This window comes from Coregonus lavaretus, assembly GCF_964263955.1.
Source record: "Coregonus lavaretus genome assembly, chromosome: 9".
Classification (NCBI taxonomy): domain Eukaryota; kingdom Metazoa; phylum Chordata; class Actinopteri; order Salmoniformes; family Salmonidae; genus Coregonus; species Coregonus lavaretus.
Genome location: NC_139996.1, coordinates 60,857,306 through 60,883,528, shown reverse-complemented (window position 1 = coordinate 60,883,528; position 26,223 = coordinate 60,857,306). Strand labels below are relative to the sequence as shown.

At 43.9% G+C, this 26,223-nt stretch overlaps 1 pseudogene across 1 annotated transcript in view; it reads right to left on the bottom strand.

Annotated features, from left to right (window-relative positions):
• Positions 1 to 26,223, bottom strand: part of LOC311135400 (2-hydroxyacyl-CoA lyase 1-like) — a 105,625-nt pseudogene that overhangs the window by 22,945 nt on the left and 56,457 nt on the right. The gene's annotated exons all lie outside the window — the stretch shown is intronic.

The following is a 26,223-nucleotide window of genomic DNA, read 5'->3' as shown; positions in this document are numbered from 1 at the left end:
GTATTGACCTTCCTGTAGCTCAGTTGGTAGAGCATGGCGCTTGCAACGCAAGGGTTGTGGGTTCGATTCCCACGGGGGCCAGAATGAAAAATTTATGCACTCTGTATAAGAACGTCTGCTAAATGACTAAACTGTAAATTGGATCACTGACAATACAACTTGTAGTTTACCAATAAAATGGTCTGATGGTGATGTGGATTCATATCCCAAAATAAATATAATGATCTCACTCTATTAAATGTTAATAGAAAGTTGGCAAAAAAATATAAGGTCTTGCTACCAAGGAAAGGTAAAAATACCTGTCTATTTGTGAAAAAAAACTAATAGAAAAAAATATATATTTATTCATATTGTATAGCCTTACTTGTTGATATCTCAGACGACCAGAACCTTAATAATAATCACCATACTTACTTCACATAGCACGGACATATAGTAGACTACTGACACTCACTCCTATGGAATGGGTATGGGGACTGGACACGCCAGGACCCAGACCCTACTGTTGTCGATCACACATATTAATGTCGCGTTCAGGGTGCTATCAGAGTTATCGGAAATACCTAGTTCCGACTGGGAAGTTTCACTTGAATGACCCTACAAGTAGGAATTACAAGTGAGAAATTGAGAAAATTTTGTTGCCAATCTTATTGGTTTAAGAATTGTTCCGACTTCAAAACCACTTTAACACAATCATGTCGGAGTTACAACTTCCCATTTTTCACGAGAATGTGAAGTTGGCATAATACAGCATTCAAGTGCTAGTCGGTACTTGGAAACGGACATTTCTGACTTGCTAACTGGTTGAACGTGTTACAACAAGTATATAATATGATTGACATAACCATAATAGAAAGGCCTTGGAAGTGCCATAAGTGAAAGCCGAAATTTCATTATTTTACATTAACCTCTTTAACATGTATTAAATGAATTATGAAGAAAATTGTGTAATTTAGGCTCTACGAAATATGAAATGCATTATGAAGAAAATCGTGTACTGTTGCCTACACGGAAAAGGGGCCTTTCTGACCAAAAGTGCTAGAAATCCGCTAATATGCCATTTAGCAGACGCTTTTATCCAAAGCGATTTACAGTCATGTGCGCATACATGTTTACGTATGGGTGGTCCCAGGGATGGAACCCACTACCCTGGCGTTACAAGCGCCATGCTCTACCAATTGAGCTACAGAGGACCACGTATAAATAGATCAATTGTGCCTTTTTGATGGAAATATTGAGGTGGGATTTTGGAGATCAGGTCATAATTTACGCGCGCTCTCTGCAAATAAGGCGGGCCAGCTGGATGTCCTAGGGCACGATATGCACCCTCTTTGCGTGGATGGCACACAGTTTGGTGTCCTCGAACAGACCGACCAGGTAAGCCTCGCTGGCCTCCTGCAGGGCCATCACGGCGGAGCTCTGGAAGCGCAGGTCGGTCTTGAAGAATAGGGCGATTTTTCTCCCCAGGCGCTGGAAGGGCACATTGCGGAGGAGCAGCTCAGTGGAGCTTTGGTAACGACGGATCTCTCTGAGACACGGTGCCGGGCCTGTAACGGGGAGGCTCTCCTGCGCGCAGCCTCTGCGGCGAGCTGCATCCTGTAGGCTTTGCCACGGGTGGATTTGCGAGCGGTTTGCTTGGTTCTGGCCATGGCGCTAGCTTCCTTCTTAGACAGTCGGAGTATAGCCTCGAAATGCCCATGTGAAATGTATAAAGCAGGCAGTGGCATCTGCTGATTGGACACCATCTCCCCACCACCCCGATTGTCCCGTTGCGGAGGCCTCCTCTGTCGGCTATCGGAAGGGATGCTTTGCTTCTTTTTTTTTTTGACCGCGCACCCAAAACAGTACACTGCGCGCCCAAAACAATACACTGCGCGCCCAAAAAACACACTGTACCCCAAAAAACAATACAATTTGCGTGCGCCCGCAATAATATACTGCGCGCCCAAAACAATAGAACACACACAATAATAGTCGCCAAAGTCAAGAGTGCAATCTTGTGTTATAATTTAATGCTAGCCTGCTATGGCAAACGAGGCCAATAGTCCACTGCGCGGATGCAACTGCACACTGCGCGCAGGCAAAAGCACAATGTGCGCGCAAGAGTACACTGCCGGCCCTTTATGCGCAATAATAGTCGCTGAAGTCAAGAGTGAAATCTTATGTTCTAATCTAATGCCAGCCTGCTATGGCAAACGATGCCAATAGTCCACTGCGCGCAGGCATTAGGACACTGCCGCGCGATAATATTCGCCAAAGTCAAGAGTGAAATCTTTTGTTCTAATCACCACATGTTCAATAATGGCATTTCCCACCTTTATTCAAATTACAACCTCTCACTTTCAGTTATTTGAAATGAAATAATCTCTCAAATATCACTATATCTAAAACAAGCCATAGAAACTTGGTTGCAATTTCAATTAAATCATCCAGAAACGACAGAACAAACTAAAATACACTAATAGGAGAAAATATATATTTATTGATATTGTATGTTGTATAGCCTTACTTGTTGGTATCTCAGACGACCAGAACCTTAATAATAATCACCATACTTACTTCACATAGCACGGACATATAGTAGACTACTGACACTCACTCCCATGGAATGGGTATGGGGACTGGACACGCCGGGACCCAGACCCTACTCTTGTCGATCACACATATTAATGTCGTGTTCAGGGTGCTATCAGAGTTATGGAGAAATACCTAGTTCCGACTGGGAAGTTTCACTTGAATGACCCTACAAGTAGGAATTACAAGTGAGAAATAGTGAAAATGTTGTTGCCAATCTTATTGGTTTAAGAATTGTTCCGACTTCAAAACCCCTTGAACACAATCATGTGGGAGTTACAACTTCCCATTTTCCACGAGAATGTGAAGTTGGCATAATACAGCATTCAAGTGCTAGTCGGTACTTGGAAACTGACATTTCTGACTTGCTAACTGGTTGAACGTGTTAAAACAAGTATATAATATGATTGACATAACCATAATAGAAAGGCCTTGGAAGTGCCATAAGTGAAAGCCGAAATTTCATTATTTTACATTAACCTCTTTAACATGTATTAAATGAATTATGGAGAAAATTGTGTAATTTAGGCTCTACGAAATATGAAATGCATTATGAAGAAAATCGTGTACTGTTGCCTACACGGAAATGGGGCCTTTCTGACCAAAAGTGCACCAGTATCCCAAAGTATTAATCGAAATCAAGCATAGAAAACAGCGTTAGCATTAATAAAACAAATTTTCCCACGAATTAAGTTGCACGTAATTGTGTGTATTTTCTCACAAATGATGTTCAGAAATCCGCTAATATGCCATTTAGCAGACGCTTTTATCCAAAGCGATTTACAGTCATGTGCGCATACATGTTTACGTATGGGTGGTCCCAGGGATGGAACCCACTACCCTGGCGTTACAAGCGCCATGCTCTACCAATTGAGCTACAGAGGACCACGTATAAATAGATCAATTGTGCCTTTTTGATGGAAATATTGAGGTGGGATTTTGGAGATTAGGTCATAATTTACGCGCGCTCTCTGCAAATAAGGCGGGCCAGCTGGATGTCCTAGGGCACGATATGCACCCTCTTTGCGTGGATGGCACACAGTTTGGTGTCCTCGAACAGACCGACCAGGTAAGCCTCGCTGGCCTCCTGCAGGGCCATCACGGCGGAGCTCTGGAAGCGCAGGTCGGTCTTGAAGAACAGGGCGATTTTTCTCCCCAGGCGCTGGAAGGGCACATTGCGGAGGAGCAGCTCAGTGGAGCTTTGGTAACGACGGATCTCTCTGAGACACGGTGCCGGACCTGTAACGGGGAGGCTCTCCTGCGCGCAGCCTTGGCGGCGAGCTGCATCCTGCAGGCTTTGCCACGGGTGGATTTGCGAGCGGTTTGCTTGGTTCTGGCCATGGCGCTAGCTTCCTTCTTAGACAGTCGGAGTATAGCCTCGAAATGCCCATGTGAAATGTATAAAGCAGGCAGTGGCATCTGCTGATTGGACACCATCTCCCCACCACCCCGATTGTCCCGTTGCGGAGGCCTCCTCTGTCGGCTATCGGAAGGGATGCTTTGCTTCTTCTTTTTTTTTGACCGCGCACCCAAAACAGTACACTGCGCGCCCAAAACAATACACTGCGCGCCCAAAAAACACACTCTACCCCAAAAAACAATACAATTTGCGTGCGCCCGCAATAATATACTGCGCGCCCAAAACAATAGAACACACACAATAATAGTCGCCAAAGTCAAGAGTGCAATCTTGTGTTATAATTTAATGCTAGCCTGCTATGGCAAACGAGGCCAATAGTCCACTGCGCGGATGCAACTGCACACTGCGCGCAGGCAAAAGCACAATGTGCGCGCAAGAGTACACTGCCGGCCCTTTATGCGCAATAATAGTCGCTGAAGTCAAGAGTGAAATCTTATGTTCTAATCTAATGCCAGCCTGCTATGGCAAACGATGCCAATAGTCCACTGCGCGCAGGCATTAGGACACTGCCGCGCGATAATATTCGCCAAAGTCAAGAGTGAAATCTTTTGTTCTAATCACCACATGTTCAATAATGGCATTTCCCACCTTTATTCAAATTACAACCTCTCACTTTCAGTTATTTGAAATGAAATAATCTCTCAAATATCACTATATCTAAAACAAGCCATAGAAAGTTGGTTGCAATTTCAATTAAATCATCCAGAAACGACAGAACAAACTAAAATACACTAATAGGAGAAAATATATATTTATTGATATTGTATGTTGTATAGCCTTACTTGTTGGTATCTCAGATGACCAGAACCTTAATAATAATCACCATACTTACTTCACATAGCACGGACATATAGTAGACTACTGACACTCACTCCCATGGAATGGGTATGGTGACTGGACACGCCGGGACCCAGACCCTACTGTTGTCGATCACACATATTAATGTCGTGTTCAGGGTGATATCAGAGTTATGGAGAAATACCTAGTTCCGACTGGGAAGTTTCACTTGAATGACCCTACAAGTAGGAATTACAAGTGAGAAAGAGTGAAAATGTTGTTGCCAATCTTATTGGTTTAAGAATTGTTCCGACTTCAAAACCCCTTGAACACAATCATGTGGGAGTTACAACTTCCCATTTTCCACGAGAATGTGAAGTTGGCATAATACAGCATTCAAGTGCTAGTCGGTACTTGGAAACGGACATTTCTGACTTGCTAACTGGTTGAACGTGTTACAACAAGTATATAATATGATTGACATAACCATAATAGAAAGGCCTTGGAAGTGCCATAAGTGAAAGCCGAAATTTCATTATTTTACATTAACCTCTTTAACATGTATTAAATGAATTATGAAGAAAATGGTGTAATTTAGGCTCTACGAATTATGAAATGCATTAAGAAGAAAATCGTGTACTGTTGCCTACACGGAAAAGGGACCTTTCTGACCAAAAGTGCACCAGTATCCCAAAGTATTAATCGAAATCAAGCATAGAAAACAGCGTTAGCATTAATAAAACAAATTTTCCCACGAATTAAGTTGCACGTAAATGTGTGTATTTTCTCACAAATGATGTTCAGAAATCCGCTAATATCCCATTTAGCAGACGCTTTTATCCAAAGCGACTTACAGTCATGTGCGCATACATGTTTACGTATGGGTGGTCCCAGGGATGGAACCCACTACCCTGGCGTTACAAGCGCCATGCTCTACCAATTGAGCTACAGAGGACCACGTATAAATAGATCAATTGTGCCTTTTTGATGGAAATATTGAGGTGGGATTTTGGAGATCAGGTCATAATTTACGCGCGCTCTCTGCAAATAAGGCGGGCAAGCTGGATGTCCTAGGGCACGATATGCAACCTCTTTGCGTGGATGGCACACAGTTTGGTGTCCTCGAACAGACCGACCAGGTAAGCCTCGCTGGCCTCCTGCAGGGCCATCACGGCGGAGCTCTGGAAGCGCAGGTCGGTCTTGAAGAACAGGGCGATTTTTCTCCCCAGGCGCTGGAAGGGCACATTGCGGAGGAGCAGCTCAGTGGAGCTTTGGTAACGACGGATCTCTCTGAGACACGGTGCCGGGCCTGTAACGGGGAGGCTCTCCTGCGCGCAGCCTTGGCGGCGAGCTGCATCCTGTAGGCTTTGCCACGGGTGGATTTGCGAGCGGTTTGCTTGGTTCTGGCAATGGCGCTAGCTTCCTTCTTAGACAGTCGGAGTATAGCCTCGAAATGCCCATGTGAAATATATAAAGCCGGCAGTGGCATCTGCTGATTGGACACCATCTCCCCACCACCCCGATTGTCCCGTTGCGGAGGCCTCCTCTGTCGGCTATCGGAAGGGATGCTTTGCTTCTTTTTTTTTTTGACCGCGCACCCAAAACAGTACACTGCGCGCCCAAAAAACACTGTACGCCAAAAAATAATACAATTTGCGTGATCCCGCAATAATACACTGCGCGCCCAAAACAATAGAACACACGCAATAATAGTCGCCAAAGTCAAGAGTGAAATCTTGTGTTATAATTTAATGCTAGCCTGCTATGGCAAACGAGGCCCATAGTCCACTGCGCGGATGCAACTGCACACTGCGCGCAGGCAAAAGCACAATGTGCGCGCAAGAGTACACTGCCGGCCCTTTATGCGCAATAATAGTCGCTGAAGTCAAGAGTGAAATCTTATGTTCTAATATAATGCCAGCCAGCTATGGCAAACGATGCCAATAGTTCACTGCGCGCAGGCATTAGGACACTGCCGCACGATAATATTCGCCAAAGTCAAGAGGGAAATCTTTTGTTCTAATCATCACATGTTCAATAACGGCATTTCCCCACTTTATTCAAATTACAACCTCTCACTTTCAGTTATTTGAAATGAAATAATCTCTCAAATATCACTATATCTAAAACAAGCCATAGAAAGTTGGTTGCAATTTTTATTAAATCATCCAGAAATGACAGAACAAACTAAAATACACTAATAGGAGAAAATATATATTTATTGATATTGTATGTTGTTTAGCCTTACTTGTTGGTATCTCAGACGACCAGAACCTTAATAATAATCACCATACTTACTTCACATAGCACGGACATATAGTAGACTACTGACACTCACTCCCATGGAATGGGTATGGGGACTGGACACGCCGGGACCCAGACCCTACTGTTGTCGATCACACATATTAATGTCGTGTTCAGGGTGCTATCAGAGTTATGGAGAAATACCTAGTTCCGACTGGGAAGTTTCACTTGAATGACCCTACAAGTAGGAATTACAAGTGAGAAATAGTGAAAATGTTGTTGCCAATCTTATTGGTTTAAGAATTGTTCCGACTTCAAAACCCCTTGAACACAATCATGTGGGAGTTACAACTTCCCATTTTCCACGAGAATGTGAAGTTGGCATAATACAGCATTCAAGTGCTAGTCGGTACTTGGAAACGGACATTTCTGACTTGCTAACTGGTTGAACGTGTTACAACAAGTATATAATATGATTGACATAACCATAATAGAAAGGCCTTGGAAGTGCCATAAGTGAAAGCCGAAATTTCATTATTTTACATTAACCTCTTTAACATGTATTAAATGAATTATGAAGAAAATTGTGTAATTTAGGCTCTACGAATTATGAAATGCATTAAGAAGAAAATCGTGTACTGTTGCCTACACGGAAAAGGGGCCTTTCTGACCAAAAGTGCACCAGTATCCCAAAGTATTAATCGAAATCAAGCATAGAAAACAGCGTTAGCATTAATAAAACACATTTTCCCACGAATTAAGTTGCACGTAAATGTGTGTATTTTCTCACAAATGATGTTCAGAAATCCGCTAATATGCCATTTAGCAGACGCTTTTATCCAAAGCGATTTACAGTCATGTGCGCATTCATGTTTACGTATGGGTGGTCCCAGGGATGGAACCCACTATCCTGGCGTTACAAGCGCCATGCTCTACCAATTGAGCTACAGAGGACCACGTATAAATAGATCAATTGTGCCTTTTTGATGGAAATATTGAGGTGGGATTTTGGAGATCAGGTCATAATTTACGCGCGCTCTCTGCAAATAAGGCGGGACAGCTGGATGTCCTAGGGCACGATATGCACCCTCTTTGCGTGGATGGCACACAGTTTGGTGTCCTCGAACAGACCGACCAGGTAAGCCTCGCTGGCCTCCTGCAGGGCCATCACGGCAGAGCTCTGGAAGCGCAGGTCGGTCTTGAAGAACAGGGCGATTTTTCTCCCCAGGCGCTGGAAGGGCACATTGCGGAGGAGCAGCTCAGTGGAGCTTTGGTAAGGACGGATCTCTCTGAGACACGGTGCCGGGCCTGTAACGGGGAGGCTCTCCTGCGCGCAGCCTTGGCGGCGAGCTGCATCCTGTAGGCTTTGCCACGGATGGATTTGCGAGCGGTTTGCTTGGTTCTGGCCATGGCGCTAGCTTCCTTCTTAGACAGTCGGAGTATAGCCTCGAAATGCAAAATGTGAAATGTATAAAGCCGGCAGTGGCATCTGCTGATTGGACACCATCTCCCCACCACCCCGATTGTCCCGTTGCGGAGGCCTCCTCTGTCGGCTATCGGAAGGGATGCTTTGCTTCTTTTTTTTTTTGACTGCGCACCCAAAACAGTACACTGCGCGCCCAAAACAATACACTGCGCGCCCAAAAAACACACTGTACGCCAAAAAACAATACAATTTGCGTGCGCCCGCAATAATACACTGCGCGCCCAAAACAATAGAACACACGCAATAATAGTCGCCAAAGTCAAGAGTGAAATCTTGTGTTATAATTTAATGCTAGCCTGCTATGGCAAACGAGGCCAATAGTCCACTGCGCGGATGCAACTGCACACTGCGCGCAGGCAAAAGCACAATGTGCGCGCAAGAGTACACTGCCGGCATTTTATGCGCAATAATAGTCGCTGAAGTCAAGAGTGAAATCTTATGTTCTAATCTAATGCCAGCATGCTATGGCAAACGATGCCAATAGTCCACTGCGCGCAGGCATTAGGAAACTGCCGCGCGATAATATTTGCCAAAGTCAAGAGTGAAATCTTTTGTTCTAATCACCACATGTTGAATAATGGCATTTCCCCCCTTTATTCAAATTACAACCTCTCACTTTCAGTTATTTGAAATGAAATAATGTCTCAAATATCACTATATCTAAAACAAGCCATAGAAAGTTGGTTGCAATTTCAATTAAATCATCCAGAAATGACTGAACAAACTAAAATACACTAATAGGAGAAAATATATATTTATTGATATTGTATGTTGTATAGCCTTACTTGTTGGTATCTCAGACGACCAGAACCTTAATAATAATCACCATACTTACTTCACATAGCACGGACATATAGTAGACTACTGACACTCACTCCCATGGAATGGGTATGGGGACTGGACACGCCGGGACCCAGACCCTACTGTTGTCGATCACACATATTAATGTCGTGTTCAGGGTGCTATCAGAGTTATGGAGAAATACCTAGTTCCGACTGGGAAGTTTCACTTGAATGACCCTACAAGTAGGAATTACAAGTGAGAAATAGTGAAAATGTTGTTGCCAATCTTATTGGTTTAAGAATTGTTCCGACTTCAAAACCCCTTGAACACAATCATGTGGGAGTTACAACTTCCCATTTTCCACGAGAATGTGAAGTTGGCATAATACAGCATTCAAGTGCTAGTCGGTACTTGGAAACGGACATTTCTGACTTGCTAACTGGTTGAACGTGTTACAACAAGTATATAATATGATTGACATAACCATAATAGAAAGGCCTTGGAAGTGCCATAAGTGAAAGCCGAAATTTCATTATTTTACATTAACCTCTTTAGCATGTATTAAATGAATTATGAAGAAAATTGTGTAATTTAGGCTCTACGAAATATGAAATGCATTATGAAGAAAATCGTGTACTGTTGCCTACACGGAAAAGGGGCCTTTCTGACCAAAAGTGCACCAGTATCCCAAAGTATTAATCGAAATCAAGCATAGAAAACAGCGTTAGCATTAATAAAACAAATTTTCCCACGAATTAAGTTGCACGTTAATGTGTGTATTTTCTCACAAATGATGTTCAGAAATCCGCTAATATGCCATTTAGCAGACGCTTTTATCCAAAGCGATTTACAGTCATGTGCGCATACATGTTTACGTATGGGTGGTCCCAGGGATGGAACCCACTACCCTGGCGTTACAAGCGCCATGCTCTACCAATTGAGCTACAGAGGACCACGTATAAATAGATCAATTGTGCCTTTTTGATGGAAATATTGAGGTGGGATTTTGGAGATCAGGTCATCATTTACGCGCGCTCTCTGCAAATAAGGCGGGCCAGCTGGATGTCCTAGGGCACGATATGCACCCTCTTTGCGTGGATGGCACACAGTTTGGTGTCCTCGAACAGACCGACCAGGTAAGCCTCGCTGGCCTCCTGCAGGGCCATCACGGCGGAGCTCTGGAAGCGCAGGTCGGTCTTGAAGAACAGGGCGATTTTTCTCCCCAGGCGCTGGAAGGGCACATTGCGGAGGAGCAGCTCAGTGGAGCTTTGGTAACGACGGATCTCTCTGAGACACGGTGCCGGGCCTGTAACGGGGAGGCTCTCCTGCGCGCAGCCTCTGCGGCGAGCTGCATCCTGTAGGCTTTGCCAGGGGTGGATTTGCGAGCGGTTTGCTTGGTTCTGGCCATGGCGCTAGCTTCCTTCTTAGACAGTCGGAGTATAGCCTCGAAATGCCCATGTGAAATGTATAAAGCAGGCAGTGGCATCTGCAGATTGGACACCATCTCCCCACCACCCCGATTGTCCCGTTGCGGAGGCCTCCTCTGTCGGCTATCGGAAGGGATGCTTTGCTTCTTTTTTTTTTTGACCGCGCACCCAAAACTGTACACTGCGCGCCCAAAATAATACACTGCGCGCCCAAAAAACACACTGTACCTCAAAAAACAATACAATTTGTGTGCGCCCGCAATAATATACTGCGCGCCCAAAACAATAGAACACACACAATAATAGTCGCCAAAGTCAAGAGTGCAATCTTGTGTTATAATTTAATGCTAGCCTGCTATGGCAAATGAGGCCAATAGTCCACTGCGCGGATGCAACTGCACACTGCGCGCAGGCAAAAGCACAATGTGCGCGCAAGAGTACACTGCCGGCCCTTTATGCGCAATAATAGTCGCTGAAGTCAAGAGTGAAATCTTATGTTCTAATCTAATGCCAGCCTAATATGGCAAACGATGCAAATAGTCCACTGCGCGCAGGCATTAGGACACTGCCGCGCGATAATATTCGCCAAAGTCAAGAGTGAAATCTTTTGTTCTAATCACCACATGTTCAATAATGGCATTTCCCCACTTTATTCAAATTACAACCTCTCACTTTCAGTTATTTGAAATGAAATAATCTCTCAAATATCACTTTATCTAAAACAAGCCATAGAAAGTTGGTTGCAATTTCAATTAAATCATCCAGAAACGACAGAACAAACTAAAATACACTAATAGGAGAAAATATATATTTATTGATATTGTATGTTGTATAGCCTTACTTGTTGGTATCTCAGACGACCAGAACCTTAATAATAATCACCATACTTACTTCACATAGCACGGACATATAGTAGACTACTGACACTCACTCCCATGGAATGGGTATGGGGACTGGACACGCCGGGACCCAGACCCTACTGTTGTCGATCACACATATTAATGTCGTGTTCAGGGTGCTATCAGAGTTATGGAGATATACCTAGTTCCGACTGGGAAGTTTCCCTTGAATGACCCTACAAGTAGGAATTACAAGTGAGAAATAGTGAAAATGTTGTTGCCAATCTTATTGGTTTAAGAATTGTTCCGACTTCAAAACCACTTGAACACAATCATGTGGGAGTTACAACTTCCCATTTTCCACGAGAATGTGAAGTTGGCATAATACAGCATTCAAGTGCTAGTCGGTACTTGGAAACTGACATTTCTGACTTGCTAACTGGTTGAACGTGTTACAACAAGTATATAATATGATTGACATAACCATAATAGAAAGGCCTTGGAAGTGCCATAAGTGAAAGCCGACATTTCATTATTTTACATTAACCTCTTTAACATGTATTAAATTAATTATGAAGAAAATTGTGTAATTTAGGCTCTACGAAATATGAAATGCATTATGAAGAAAATCGTGTACTGTTGCCTACACGAAAAAGGGGCCTTTCTGACCAAAAGTACACCAGTATCCAAAAGTATTAAAGTATTAATCGAAATCAAGCATAGAAAACAGCGTTAACATTAATACGGGTGGCAGGTATCTTAGTGGGTAAGAGCGTTGTGCCAGTAACCGAAAGGTCGCTGGTTCTAATCCCCGGGCCGACTAGGTGAAAAATCTGTCGATGTGCCCTTAAGCAAGGCACTTAACCCTAAATGCTCTGGATAAGAGCGTCAGCTAAATGACAGCAATGTAATAAAACAATTTTTCCCACGAATTAAGTTGCACGTAAATGTGTGCATTTTCTCACAAATTATGTTCAGAAAATCTCAAACAGTACATAGGCATACAACTACAATGTTTGAAACATTATTAAATAAAGACAACATTTCTGTATATTCACAACTATAATAAAGAAAAATAGGCTATCCGTTTATGGTTGTTGTGTGTAGCCTACTGGTTAAATTGGTGTCTTTTCGCACGAATTAAGTAGCACATAAATTTGTGTCTTTTCACACAGAAACGCACGAAATCTGCTGAAATACATTATGCTACCTGTGGCTTTCTCGAGCACGGTTATATGTCAGACATTTAAACGGCTAGGGATAGCGGAAAGTAAACCCCGTATTGAGTCAATACTGACATCTATTGGTAAACATAATCCTTAACATAAATATCCCAGGTTAGTACACAACGATTTTCCTTACATGTTGTGCTAGGTCCTGCAGGACATCACCCCCTTCATCTTCCTGTAAAAAAAAAAACACAAACACAAACAATCTTTCAATGTTGGGAACAAATGTTACATGAACATTTAAATCAAGCTGGATTACAAGATGCCCTTATTTTTTAAAATCAGAATGTAGTGAAGAGGCTGATGCGCAAAGGCAACTACGCTGAGCGTGTGGGCGCTGTCGCACCAGTCTACCTGGCCGCCGTGCTTGAATACCTGACTGCTGAGACCCTGGAGTTGGCCGGAGACACTGCCTGTGCAAACAAGAAGACTCACATCATCCCCTGTCACCTGCAGCTGGCCTTCCGTAACGACGAGGACCCAACATCTGGGCGGTGCTACTCCCCAAGAAGACAGAGAATGCCGTCAAAGCCAAGTAAATTCGCTACTGCGGCATCAACTTGACTACTCAACCCCCAAAGGCTATTTTAAGTGCCAACCAATTGAGTGGGTGTATACACAAAGAACCAGACACCTGGATAGTTCCCGTTGAGGTTCCCCCCGGAAGAGAAATGGTTTCTGACTGCAACAGTGAGTCCTACAACATCTTAATTATATCAACCCCCTCTCCACTAAGCACCCCAGTTATTTTAGGGACACATATCACTTCTTAGAAAATATCAAACACATAGCTGTTCCCTCCCAAACATATACACATATATATAGTATTTCACAAAAGTGAGTACACCCCTCACATTTTTGTAAATATTTGAGTATATCTTTTCATGTGACAACACTGAAGAAATGACACTTTGCTACATTGTAGAGTAGTGAATGTACAGCTTGTATAACAGTGTATATTTGCTGTCCCCTCAAAATAACTCAACACACAGCCATTAATGTCTAAACCGCTGGCAACAAAAGTGTGTACACCCCTAAGTGAAAATGTTCACTCGTTAGTGTTACAAGGTCTCAGTTGTGAATGGGGAGCAGGTGTGTTAAAATTTGGTGTCATCGCTCTCACACTCCCTCATACTGGTCACTGGAAGTTCAACATGGCACCTCATGGCAAACAAATCTGAGGATCTGAAAAAAAGAATTGTTGCTCTACATAAAGATGGCCTGGGCTATAAGAAGATTGCCAAGACCCTGAAACTGAGCTGCAGCACGGTGGCCAAGACCATACAGCGGTTTAACAGGACAGGTTCCACTCAGAACAGGCCTCGTCATGGTCGACCAAAGAAGTTGAGTGAACGTGCTCAGCGTCATATCCAGAGGTTGTCTTTGGGAAATAGACGTATGAGTGCTGCCAGCATTGCTGCAGCCTGTCAGTGCTCAGACCATACACTGCACCAAATTGGTCTGCATGGCTGTCGTCCCAGAAGGAAGCCTCTTCTAAAGATGATGCACAAGAAAGACCGCAAACAGTTTGCTGAAGACAAGCAGACTAAGGACAAGGATTACTGGAACCATGTCCTTTGGTCTGATGAGACCAAGATAAACTTATTTGGTTCAGATGGTGTCAAGCGTGTGTGGCGGCAACCAGGTGAGGAGTACAAAGACAAGTGTCTTGCCTACAGTCAAACATGGTGGTGGGAGTGTCATGGTCTGGTCATGGTCCCCCCCAAAAAATTGTAAAGTGGTTATCCCACTGGCTATAGGGTGAATGCATCAATTTGTGAGTCGCTCTGGACAAGAGCGTCTGCTAAATGACGTAAATGTGCCCTTGAGCAAGGCACTTAACCCTAATTGCTCCTGTAAGTCGCTCTGGATAAGAGCGTCTGCTAAATGACTAAAATGTAAAATGTAAATGTCTGGGGCTGCATGAGTACTGGGGAGCTACAGTTCATTGAGGGAACCATTAATGCCAACATGTACTGTGACATACTGAAGCAGAGCATGATCCCCTTCCTTCGGAGACTGAGCCGCAGGGCAGTATTCCAACATGATAACGACCCCAAACACACCTCAAAGACGACCACTGCCTTGCTAAAGAAGCTGAGGGTAAAGGTGATGGACTGGCCAAGCATGTCTCCAGACCTAAACCCTATTGAGTATCTGTGGGGCATCCTCAAACGGAAGGTGAAGGAGTGCAAGGTCTCTAACATCCACCAGCTCCGTGATGTCGTCATGGCGGAGTGGAAGAGGACTCCAGTGGCAACCTGTGAAGCTCTGGTGAACTCCATGCCCAAGAGGGTTAAGGCAGTGCTGGAAAATGATGGTGGCCACACAAAATATTGACACTTTGGGCCCAATTTGGACATTTTCACTTAGGGGTGTACTCACTTTTGTTGCCAGCGATTTAGACATTAATGGCTGTGTGTTGTGTTATTTTGAGGGGACAGCAAATTTACACTGTTATACAAGCTGTACACTCACTACTTTACATTGTAGCAAAGTGTCATTTCTTCAGTGATGTCACATGAAAAGATATACTCAAATATTTACAAAAATGTGAGGGGTGTACTCACTTTTGTGAGATACTGTGTGTGTGTGTGTGTGTATATATATATATATATATACAGTTTGGAAAAAAAGTATTTAGTCAGCCACCAATTGTGCTTGTTCTCCCACTTAAAAAGATGAGAGGCCTGTCATTTTCATCATAGGTACACGTCAACTATGACAGACAAATTGAGAAAATAAAATCCAGAAAATCACATTGTAGGATTTTTAATGAATTTATTTGCAAATTATGGTGGAAAATAAGTATTTGGTCACCTACAAACAAGCAAGATTTCTGGCTCTCACAGACCTGTAACAACTTATTTAAGAGGCTCCTCTGTCCTCCACTCGTTACCTGTATTAATGGCACCTGTTTGAACTTGTTATCAGTATAAAAGACACCTGTCCACAACCTCAAACAGTCACACTCCAAACTCCACTATGGTCAAGACCAAAGAGCTGTCAAAGGACACCAGAAACAAAATTGTAGACCTGCACCAGGCTGGGAAGACTGAATCTGCAATAGGTAAGCAGCTTGGTTTGAAGAAATCAACTGTGGGAGCAATTATTAGGAAATGGAAGACATACAAGACCACTGATAATCTCCCTCGATCTGGGGCTCCACGCAAGATCTCACCCCGTGGGGTCAAAATGATCACAAGAACGGTGAGCAAAAATCCCAGAACCACACCTGCAGAGAGCTGGGACCAAAGTAACAAAGCCTACCATCAGTAACACACTACTCCGCCAGGGACTCAAATCCTGCATTGCCAGACGTGTCCCCCTGCTTAAGCCAGTACATGTCCAGGGCCGTCTGAAGTTTGCTAGAGTGCATTTGGATGATCCAGAAGAGGATTGGGAGAATGTCATATGGTCAGATGAAACCAAAATATAACTTTTTGATAAAAACTCAACTCATCGTGTTTGGAGGACAAAGAATGCTGAGTTGTATCCAAAGAACACCATACCTACTGTGAAGCATGGGGGTGGAAACTTCATGCTTTGGGGCTGTTTTTCTGCAAAGGGACCAGGACGACTGATCCGTGTAAAGGAAAGAATGAATGGGGCCATGTATCGTGAGATTTTGAGTGAAAACCTCCTTCCATCAGCAAGGGCATTGAAGATGAAACGTGGCTGGGTCTTTTAGCATGACAATGATCCCAAACACACCGCCCGGGCAACGAAAGAGTGGCTTCGTAAGAAGCATTTCAAGGTCCTGGAGTGGCATAGCCAGTCTCCAGATCTCAACCCCATAGAAAATCTTTGGAGGGAGTTGAAAGTCCGTGTTGCCCAGCGACAGCCCCAAAACATCACTGCTCTAGAGGAGATCTGCATGGAGGAATGGGCCAAAATACCAGCAACAGTGTGTGAAAACCTTGTGAAGACTTACAGAAAACGTTTGACCTGTGTCATTGCCAACAAAGGGTATATAACAAAGTATTGAGAAACTTTTGTTATTGACCAAATACTTATTTTCCACCATAATTTGCAAATAAATTCATAAAAAATCCTACAATGTGATTTTCTGGAGAAAAAAAAATCTCATTTTGTCTGTCATAGTTGACATGTACCTATGATGAAAATTACAGGCCTCTGTCATCATTTTAAGTGGGAGAACTTGCACAATTGGTGGCTGACTAAATACTTTTTTCCCCACTGTATGTATATATATATATATATATATATATATATATATATATATATATATATATAGATACATACAGTGGGGGAAAAAGTATTTAGTCAGCCACCAACTGTGCAAGTTCTCCCACTTAAGATGAGAGAGGCCTGTAATTTTCATCATAGGTCAACTATGACAGAGAAAATGAGAAGAAAAAAAATCCAGAAAATCACATTGTAGGGTTTTTAATAAATTTATTTGCAAATTATGGTGGAAAAAAAGTATTTGGTCAATAACAAAAGTTACTCAATACTTTGTTATATACCCTTTGTTGGCAATGACACAGGTCAAACATTTTATGTAAGTCTTCACAAGGTTTTCACACACTGTTGCTGGTATTTTGGCCCATTCCGCCATGCAGATCTCCTCCAGAGCAGTGATGTTTTGGGGCTGTCGCTGGGCAACACGGACTTTCAACTCCCTCCAAAGATTTTCCATGGGGTTGAGATCTGGAGAATGGCTAGGCCACTCCAGGACCTTGAAATGCTTCTTACGAAGCCACTCCTTTGTTGCCCGGGCGGTGTGTTTGGGATCATTGTCATGCTGAAAGACCCAGCCACGTTTCATCTTCAATGCCCTTGCTGATGGAAGGAGGTTTTCACTCAAAATCTCACGATACATGGCCCCATTCATTCTTTCCTTTACACGGATCAGTCGTCCTGGTCCCTTTGCAGAAAAACAGCCCCAAAGCATGATGTTTCCACCCCCATGCTTCACAGTAGGTATGGTGTTCTTTGGATGCAACTCAGCATTCTTTGTCCTCCAAACACGACAAGTTGAGTTTTTACCAAAAAGTTATATTTTGGTTTCATCTGACCATATGACATTCTCCCAATCCTCTTCTGGATCATCCAAATGCACTCTAGCAAACTTCAGACGGGCCTGGACATGTACTGGCTTAAGCAGGGGGACACGTCTTGCACTGCAGGATTTGAGTCCCCGGCGGCGTAGTGTGTTACTGATGGTAGGCTTTGTTACTTTGGTCCTAGCTCTCTGCAGGTCATTCACTAGGTCCCCCCGTGTGGTTCTGGGATTTTTGCTCACCGTTCTTGTGATCAGTTTGACCCCACGGGGTGAGATCTTGCGTGGAGCCCCAGATCGAGGGAGATTATCAGTGGTCTTGTATGTCTTCCATTTCATAATAATTGCTCCCACAGTTGATTTCTTCAAACCAAGCTGCTTACCTATTGCAGATTCAGTCTTCCCAGCCTGGTGCAGGTCTACAATTTTGTTTCTGGTTCCTTTGACAGCTCTTTGGTCTTGGCCATAGTGGAGTTTGGAGTGTGACTGTTTGAGGTTGTGGACAGGTGTCTTTTCTACTGATAACAAGTTCAAACAGGTGCCATTAATACAGGTAACGAGTGGAGGACAGGGGAGCCTCTTAAAGAAGAAGTTACAGGTCTGTGAGAGCCAGAAATCTTGCTTGTTTGTAGGTGACCAAATACTTATTTCCCACCATAATTTGCAAATAAATTCATTAAAAATCCTACAATGTGATTTTCTGGAAACAAATTTCTCAATTTGTCTGTCATAGTTGACGTGTATGATGAAAATTACAGATTTTTTTTTATCCACAGAGGGTTCTCCCCAACAAACTGGCAAAGTACACAGACTTACTAGAGAACCACAGAAAGCGTAAGTCCTCCTCTTCCAGTGATACTCTTGTGAAAAATGCAAAAATCACAGCCTTCGCTGCCCCAGGACTGGTAACACAAGCAACGCTTGACAAGCTGGTGCTAAATTTTGTATGTGAGGCCAACCAACCATTTTCTGTGGTTGAGACGCCATCCTTCAAGACTTTGATAGAAACCTTGCAACCTCAAACAGTAATGACAAGGAAAACGTTATGCACAAGAATACAAGAAGCTGCAAAACACAAGAAGAGCATAATCATCAAAAAGCTGAGTGCTGTGAACTATGTTGCTACCACAACAGACTGCTGGTCTGCCAGACAACGTAGCTACTTAGGTGTCACCTGTCACTGGATAGACAACACCTCACTGGAGAGGCACTCCGCTGCATTGGCTTGTAGACCTGTCAAAGGCTCGCACACGTTTGTTGTCCGTGCTGCTGCATTAGAGGAAATACATTCTGAGTACCACATCAGGGAAAAAGTGACCATGGCGACAACAGACAGTGGCTCAAACTTCCTGAAGGCCTTTCGATTATATGGTGAGGAGAAAAAGGAGGAAGCCATCAATGTACAAGAGGAGAGTGACTCCACCCTTGATGATGCAACAGAAGATCAGAGTGAGTCAGAGGTGGAGTGTCAAGATGTGTCTGCTATTCTGGATGACAACACAGGCCTTGAGTACCAACTTCCAAGGCACCAAAAGTGTGCATGCCATCTCCTCAATCTTATATCCACAGTTGATGCCACTGCTGCAGGAGGAGCTGCAAACGAAACCTATAAGAGGCTGTCTCGGTCTGCTTTTGCAAAGTGTCATGCTCTTTGGAATAAAACCAGCAGGTCAACCATGGCTCATGAAACAGTGGAACGTAAATGCAAGCTGCTGTTTCTCCGACCCAATCAGATACGCTGGAGCTCCCTGTTCCTCGCTGTAGAAAGGATTGTGCGCATTCACCGAGAGCAAGGAGAACAAGCAATTCGCAATGTCTGCACAGCAATAAAGATAAAGATGTAAGTTGACAAAATGTATATTTTGTTTTAAAAGAATAATAAAAATAAATAAGCCTTGCTGATTAATGGGTGATTCCACTTGTCTCAAGTAACTAAGTTTTCTTTGCATGGTGGTGTGACAATTGTGGATGACTTGAATGAAATAATTTAACTAATTTATTTTATTTTTATTTATTTGTGCATTTAACATGTACAATGCATAATAAACACATTGTACCAGAAATAGCTATAAGTAATTTTTTTATCGTTACATCTTTTATAGGTTCAATCCAGCTGAAATTGGGTTTTTGGTCGAGTATGCTGCTGTGATGAAGCCTGTTGCCATGGTCCTTAATATCCTCCAAGGGGAATCATCTGTGCATATGGGCCTCCTGCTGCCAACACCTTAACAGTTGCGGGACAAGCTGAAGAGGTTGGAGTCAACTTGCAAAATGTGTACACCTCTTGTTCACGCCCTGCAGCAAGGGATCCAGAAACGTTTTGGAGACGTCATGAAAGAGCCTGAGCTGATTGCAGCAGCAATACTCCTACCAAGATTCAGAACATCCTGGACCACAGAGGAGAACATCTTAAATGCTGGTAAATATAATTGTTTATCAATTCAAATGTGAACCAGTAGACATTGACCTATATAACTCTGTATAATTTTACTGTAATTTAGGATTATAGTGTGTCAGTGACAAACCACAGGGTGGCAATATAGTTAGAAGCTCAGGTAGCTTTTAATGTCAAACATCAGCAGCTTGACAGCCTATACAGTAGAACGGTAAGAATAATGTGCAGACTTAATTCGTTTGAAAAACGATTTATCTTGCCCTAAAACCCACAGGCCTTGACTACATCAGAAATCACCTCAACACCGACTTGGATGATGTCACCAGCGCAAACAGCGGCCTCTCTGATGAAGACGACTTCTTTGCATCCATGGAGTTGGGAAAATCACAAGTAGGAGTGCTGGAGAGGTACCTTTCATGTCTGTCCCCTGCAGGTATGGATCTACTCCACACCTTTCCTCGCATCAAGAAGCTGTCACTCAAAGTCAACACAGGTCTTCCTGCATCTGCAGCCTGTGAGAGACTTTTCAGTCATGCAGGACTCCTGTTCACTGCTAAACGATCACAGCTTCACAGCAAGAACCTTGAGAGCCAGCTACTGTTGAAGCTTAATAGTGACATCACTGAGCGATTCTTTGGTGAAATAGTTTGTTTCTGCATGTTTTGACACACACACACAAACTCCCAGTGGGGCCTTCAATATAAAAGGGTTTTCATGTTACTGTGCCAAAGAGTTCCTGGAGTGTTGACTGAAGTCAACCAGTCAAAGGGCCAGTGTCAGCCTAAAGGTTAGAATACTGCCAAATCTGTTGTCTGTCTGTGGGAGTCTAGATGGGGGAAGCTGCTCCTCTCTCAGCTGCTTTTGAGCAAAGCGTGTAATCCCCTTAACTGTGTAATGGTTGTGCTAGAGAGCACAGAGCTATTAATGTATAACTCCATTGTAAAGACACATCATACATGCTTTATGCTGCTTATCTTGGGGGGGTGGGGACAAGTGTGACTTTTTTTTTGCTGACTTTTCTTGTTAGATATTGGAGCTGGAAGTAAACATAATGCCCCATCTACAACTACATCACTCTCCTCTGATACCTTTTAGAGAACATGCATTCAGCTTAATTTGTGTTCTGGGATACTAGGCCTGCAATATTGTTTTATTTGGCCATCTATCATGGACTGGTGCTTTTTCAGTTGATGTGTATTGCTGCTCTTTTCCTCTGCTCAGTGAGATGTGCAGTGTGGCCTAATCACAGATCAGAGTATTAATTTCTAGGCACACAGAAAAAGGGCTGTTGCTTGCCATGCAATACAAAGGTACTGAGTAGGCCTAATCAACACCTATTGATTATTTTATGTTGACCGCTTCCTTCTGGTGTGCAGTTTTCTGTTCAGCATACCTGGTATGAAATGTTTGTGTGTTTCCTTCTGTTGTTCTGTCACTGTGGAGACACACACATACACAGTTTATGAGAGTTTATGGGCTGCCTCATTCTAGTTCTGGCTGGTAAAAAAAAGTATAAAGGTTTGGAAATGTGTGTTACTTGTGCTTATTTTTTTATTTTTTTATTATTATTATTTTATTTGATAAGTACTTGAATTTACCGGAATTATTTTAATTTAAGCTATTTTGTAATTCATTTTAATTTATTTTATTGTTGGATGAACTATAATTTGCCTAAAGATGATTATTTTGTATTTTTGTCTGTCTGATTGTTGCCTTGTGTTAAAAAATAAACTCAAGTAACTCATTTACATTACATTTACATTTTAGTCATTTAGCAGACGCTCTTATCCAGAGCGACTTACAGGAGCAATTAGGGTTAAGTGCCTTGCTCAAGGGCACATTTACGTCATTTAGCAGACACTCTTATCCAGAGCGACTCACAAATTGGTGCATTCACCCTATAGCCAGTGGGATAACCACTTTACAAATTTTTTTTTTTTTGGGGGGGGGGGTGGTAGAAGGATTACTTCATCCTATCCCAGGTATTCCTTAAAGAGGTGGGGTTTCAAATGTCTCCGGAAGGTGGTGAGTGACTCCGCTGTCCTGGCGTCGTGAGGGAGCTTGTTCCACCATTGGGGTGCCAGAGCAGCGAACAGTTTTGACTGGGCTGAGTGGGAACTATGCTACCGCAGAGGAAGGGGAGCCAGCAGGCCAGAGGTGGATGAACGCAATGCCCTCATTTGGGTGTAGGGACTGATCAGAGCCCGAAGGTACAGAGGTGCCGTTCCCCTCACTGCTCCATAGGCAAGCACCATGGTCTTGTAACGGATGCGAGCTTCAACTGGAAGCCAGTGGAGTGTGCGGAGGAGGGGGGTGACGTGAGAGAACTTGGGAAGGTTGAACACCAGACGGGCTGCGGCATTCTGGATGAGTTGTAGGGGTTTAATGGCACAGGCAGGAGGACACAACGGAGTTGTCAACCGTGATGGCGAGATCATGGAACGGGCAGTCCTTCCCCGGGAGGAAGAGCAGCTCCGTCTTGCCAGGGTTCAGCTTGAGGTGGTGATCCGTCATCCATACTGATATGTCTGCCAGACATGCAGAGATGCGATTCGCCACCTGGTTATCAGAAGGGGGAAAGGAGAAGATTAGTTGTGTATCGTCAGCGTAGCAATGATAGGAGAGGCCATGTGAGGATATGACAGAGCCAAGTGACTTGGTGTATAGGGAGAAAAGGAGAGGGCCTAGAACTGAGCCCTGGGGGACACCAGTGGTGAGAGCACGTGGTGCGGAGACAGCTTCTCGCCACGACACTTGGTAGGAGCGACCGGTCAGGTAGGACGCAATCCAGGAGTGAGCCGCACCGGAGATGCCCAGCTCGGAGAGGGTGGAGAGGAGGATCTGATGGTTCACAGTATCAAAGGCAGCAGACAGGTCTAGAAGGACAAGAGCAGATGAGAGAGAGTTAGCTTTAGCAGTGCGGAGAGCCTCCGTGACACAGAGAAGAGCAGTCTCAGTTGAATGACCAGTCCTGAAACCTGACTGGTTTGGATCAAGAAGGTCATTCTGAGAGAGATAGCAAGAGAGTTGGCTAAAGACGGCACGCTCAATAGTTTTGGAAAGAAAAGAAAGAAGGGATACTGGTCTGTAGTTGTTGACATCAGTGGGATCGAGTGTTGGTTTTTTGAGAAGGGGAGCAACTCTCGCTCTCTTGAAGACGGAAGGGACATGGCCAGCGGTCAAGGATGAGTTGATCAGCGAGGTGAGGTAGGGGAGAAGGTCACCGGAGATGGTCTTAGCAGGAGGAAATCAACACTGCTCATAATTCTTCACTATTATCCCCTACAGTCCTCACACACAGGGGCGTGTATACGTTTGGCTTCAATTAAAAAAGAAAATGACATAACAGAAACAAAATAGTGTTTGTGTGTTCTCCTAGTCACTGTCGTCGTGAGACCAGCCCAGGTCCATCATGTTCATGTCCAGCGTCGCGGTGGTGGCGGCCATATTGATTTTGGTTCCCTGTCGTAGGCTGCAGGTCTTAGAAGAGTTCTGATTGGATGTTGTCCGCATGCTCACCTGTACCCCCGACTTCACCCCCTGACCTCTGACCCCTAACTCACTCCTGACCTTATGACTTATGACCCCAACATTAGCCATGTCACCCCTGACCCCTACCACCCCCATGTTCATATTCATATCCATGTCCCCTATCCTCTCTATCCCCCCAATATCATCCAGAGAGTGCATATCCCCAAACCCAACCATACTCCCCCCACTCAGCTCCCTAAACATTGACTGCATCCTCCCTCCCTCCACACTCCCCCCCTCCACCACCCTCTCCTCCTTCGTTACCTCCCTCCATCCCTCTTGTCTCCCAGTCTCCCCCCATCCCCTCTCCTCCCTCTCTGTCTCCCCATCTACCTCTCCAATCCCACCCTGGAACCCCTTTAGCATGATTTGTAGCCTCCCCCCTTCCCCTAGCTCCAGCCGACCCCCTTCTATCCCTCCCTCCGTCCCCCTCTCCTTCACTCTCTCCCCCCAGGTTACCTCTATCCCTCCATCCCCATCCTCCTCCCCAAGACTGATTGAGAAGCCCCTAATCATGGACTGGAACCCACCTATCACCCTGTCTATCCCTCCCTCCATCCCCCTCTCCCTCCGTTGCTGAGGTCTCTGATGAGGCAGGATATCTTGGCGCTGTTTGACTCCTGAGACTGAGAACGGAAGAACGACTCCGAGCTGATGCCTGATGCTATGGGGGAGAAGAACTGAAAGAGAAAAAGAGATGGGGGGGGGGGTGTTGAACACAACCCAGATGTCATCATTAACCACACTATAAATGTGTTGTTACTCTAGGGATGCGGGGCTTTGACTCCATACAACATGACTGTTTCTAATATCTAAATCTCAAATAAGGTTGTAAAACAAATAGAAAATGTTTATGAATGAAGCATCATGGTCTTTGAAACCCGGCAAATATGTAGGCTACTCACGGGTGACATTGGACCTCTCCATCAATCTCTCCTCCCACAGTCTCTGTCTTCTCTCCCTCTCCTCTTCTCTCCCTCTCCTCTTCTCTCCTTCCATCCCCATCTTTTATATGTCCCTGGCAAATTATAATGACGATCAATCTCCCTCCACATACCCTCCCCTCGCTCTCGCGCACTCTCTTTCTGTCTGTAGGAACTTTGTGGAGGAGAAGTTGGGGGTGAAGTATACAGAGGGGAGGAAGACAGAGTTTGCTAAGTCCTTCAGAGAGAGTGGACCTGCCTCACCTGTATTCTTCATCCTGTCTCCTGGAGTAGACCCTCTGTAAGACGTGGAGTCACTGGGTAACACTAAGACAACTAATTTTGTAATGTAAAGATCACTGTAAATCTGCATGAATATGACACACACACACACACTGAGAAAATATTGTTTCCATGGTAACAGGCAGGAAGTTGGGGTTCACCATAGACCTGGGGAAACTCCACAATGTGTCTTTGGTTAAGGGTCAGGAGGCTGTGCCTGAGGTCGCCATGGAGATGGCTGCTAAGGAGGGACACTGGGTCATTTCACAGGTATGGCTATCCTGCTATATACTGTACATAAAACATAATTCATTCATTCATCATTGCATCCATCCATCCTTCCATCCATTCATTGTTTCATTAATCAATTTATTAGTTTGTTCGCGCTTACATTTGTTCATCCATCCATCCATTCATCCATCCATCCATCCATCCATTCATTCATTCATTCATTCATTCATCTCTGTCAGAATATATACCTGGTGGCTTGCTGGCTGGGGTCATTGGAGAAGCTTCTGGAACGCTGCTGTGAGGGCAGTCACCAGGACTACAGAGTGTTTATGAGTGCTGAGCCTACCCCCACACCACAGGAGCACATCATCCCTCAGGTACACACACACACACACATACACACACATGCATTTATAATAACACGGTGTGTTTTCCTAATTTAAAAGTGTGTTTGTTCTCCTCTCCTCACTCAGGGCATCCTGAAGAATGCCATCAAGATCACCAACGAGCCTCCCACTGGCATGCATGCCAACCTTCATGCTGCTCTGGACAACTTCGACCAGGTACAGGAATGTGTGTATTAATGTCTGTCTGTCCACTGGTGTTAGGGATGGGCAATTGAAATTATTGTTCAAAATAATCTCATCAAATGTTTGATTCACACTTTATAATAATGTCCAGTAATAGATCATTTCTAAGGCTATTATAAACAGTTCTCACTATTTACTAATTGCTGTTTCTACATTTGCAAATGTTAGTAAGCTATACATAGTTATTTATACATTTTCAAATGAATTATTGGATAATTCATTAGATGTTTAATATAGACCCTTATAAAACATTTACTAATCATTAGTAAAGTACAGTGGTGTAAAGTAACTAAGTAAAAATACTTTGAAGTACTACTTTGAGGTATCTGTACTTTACTTGAGTTTTTTCTGACTACATTCTGAAATAAAATATGTGCTCGTTACATTTCTAATGCTCAGGCAGGACAGCAAAACGGTCAAATTCATGTACTTATTAAGAAAAATGCATCCCTACTGCCTCTGATCT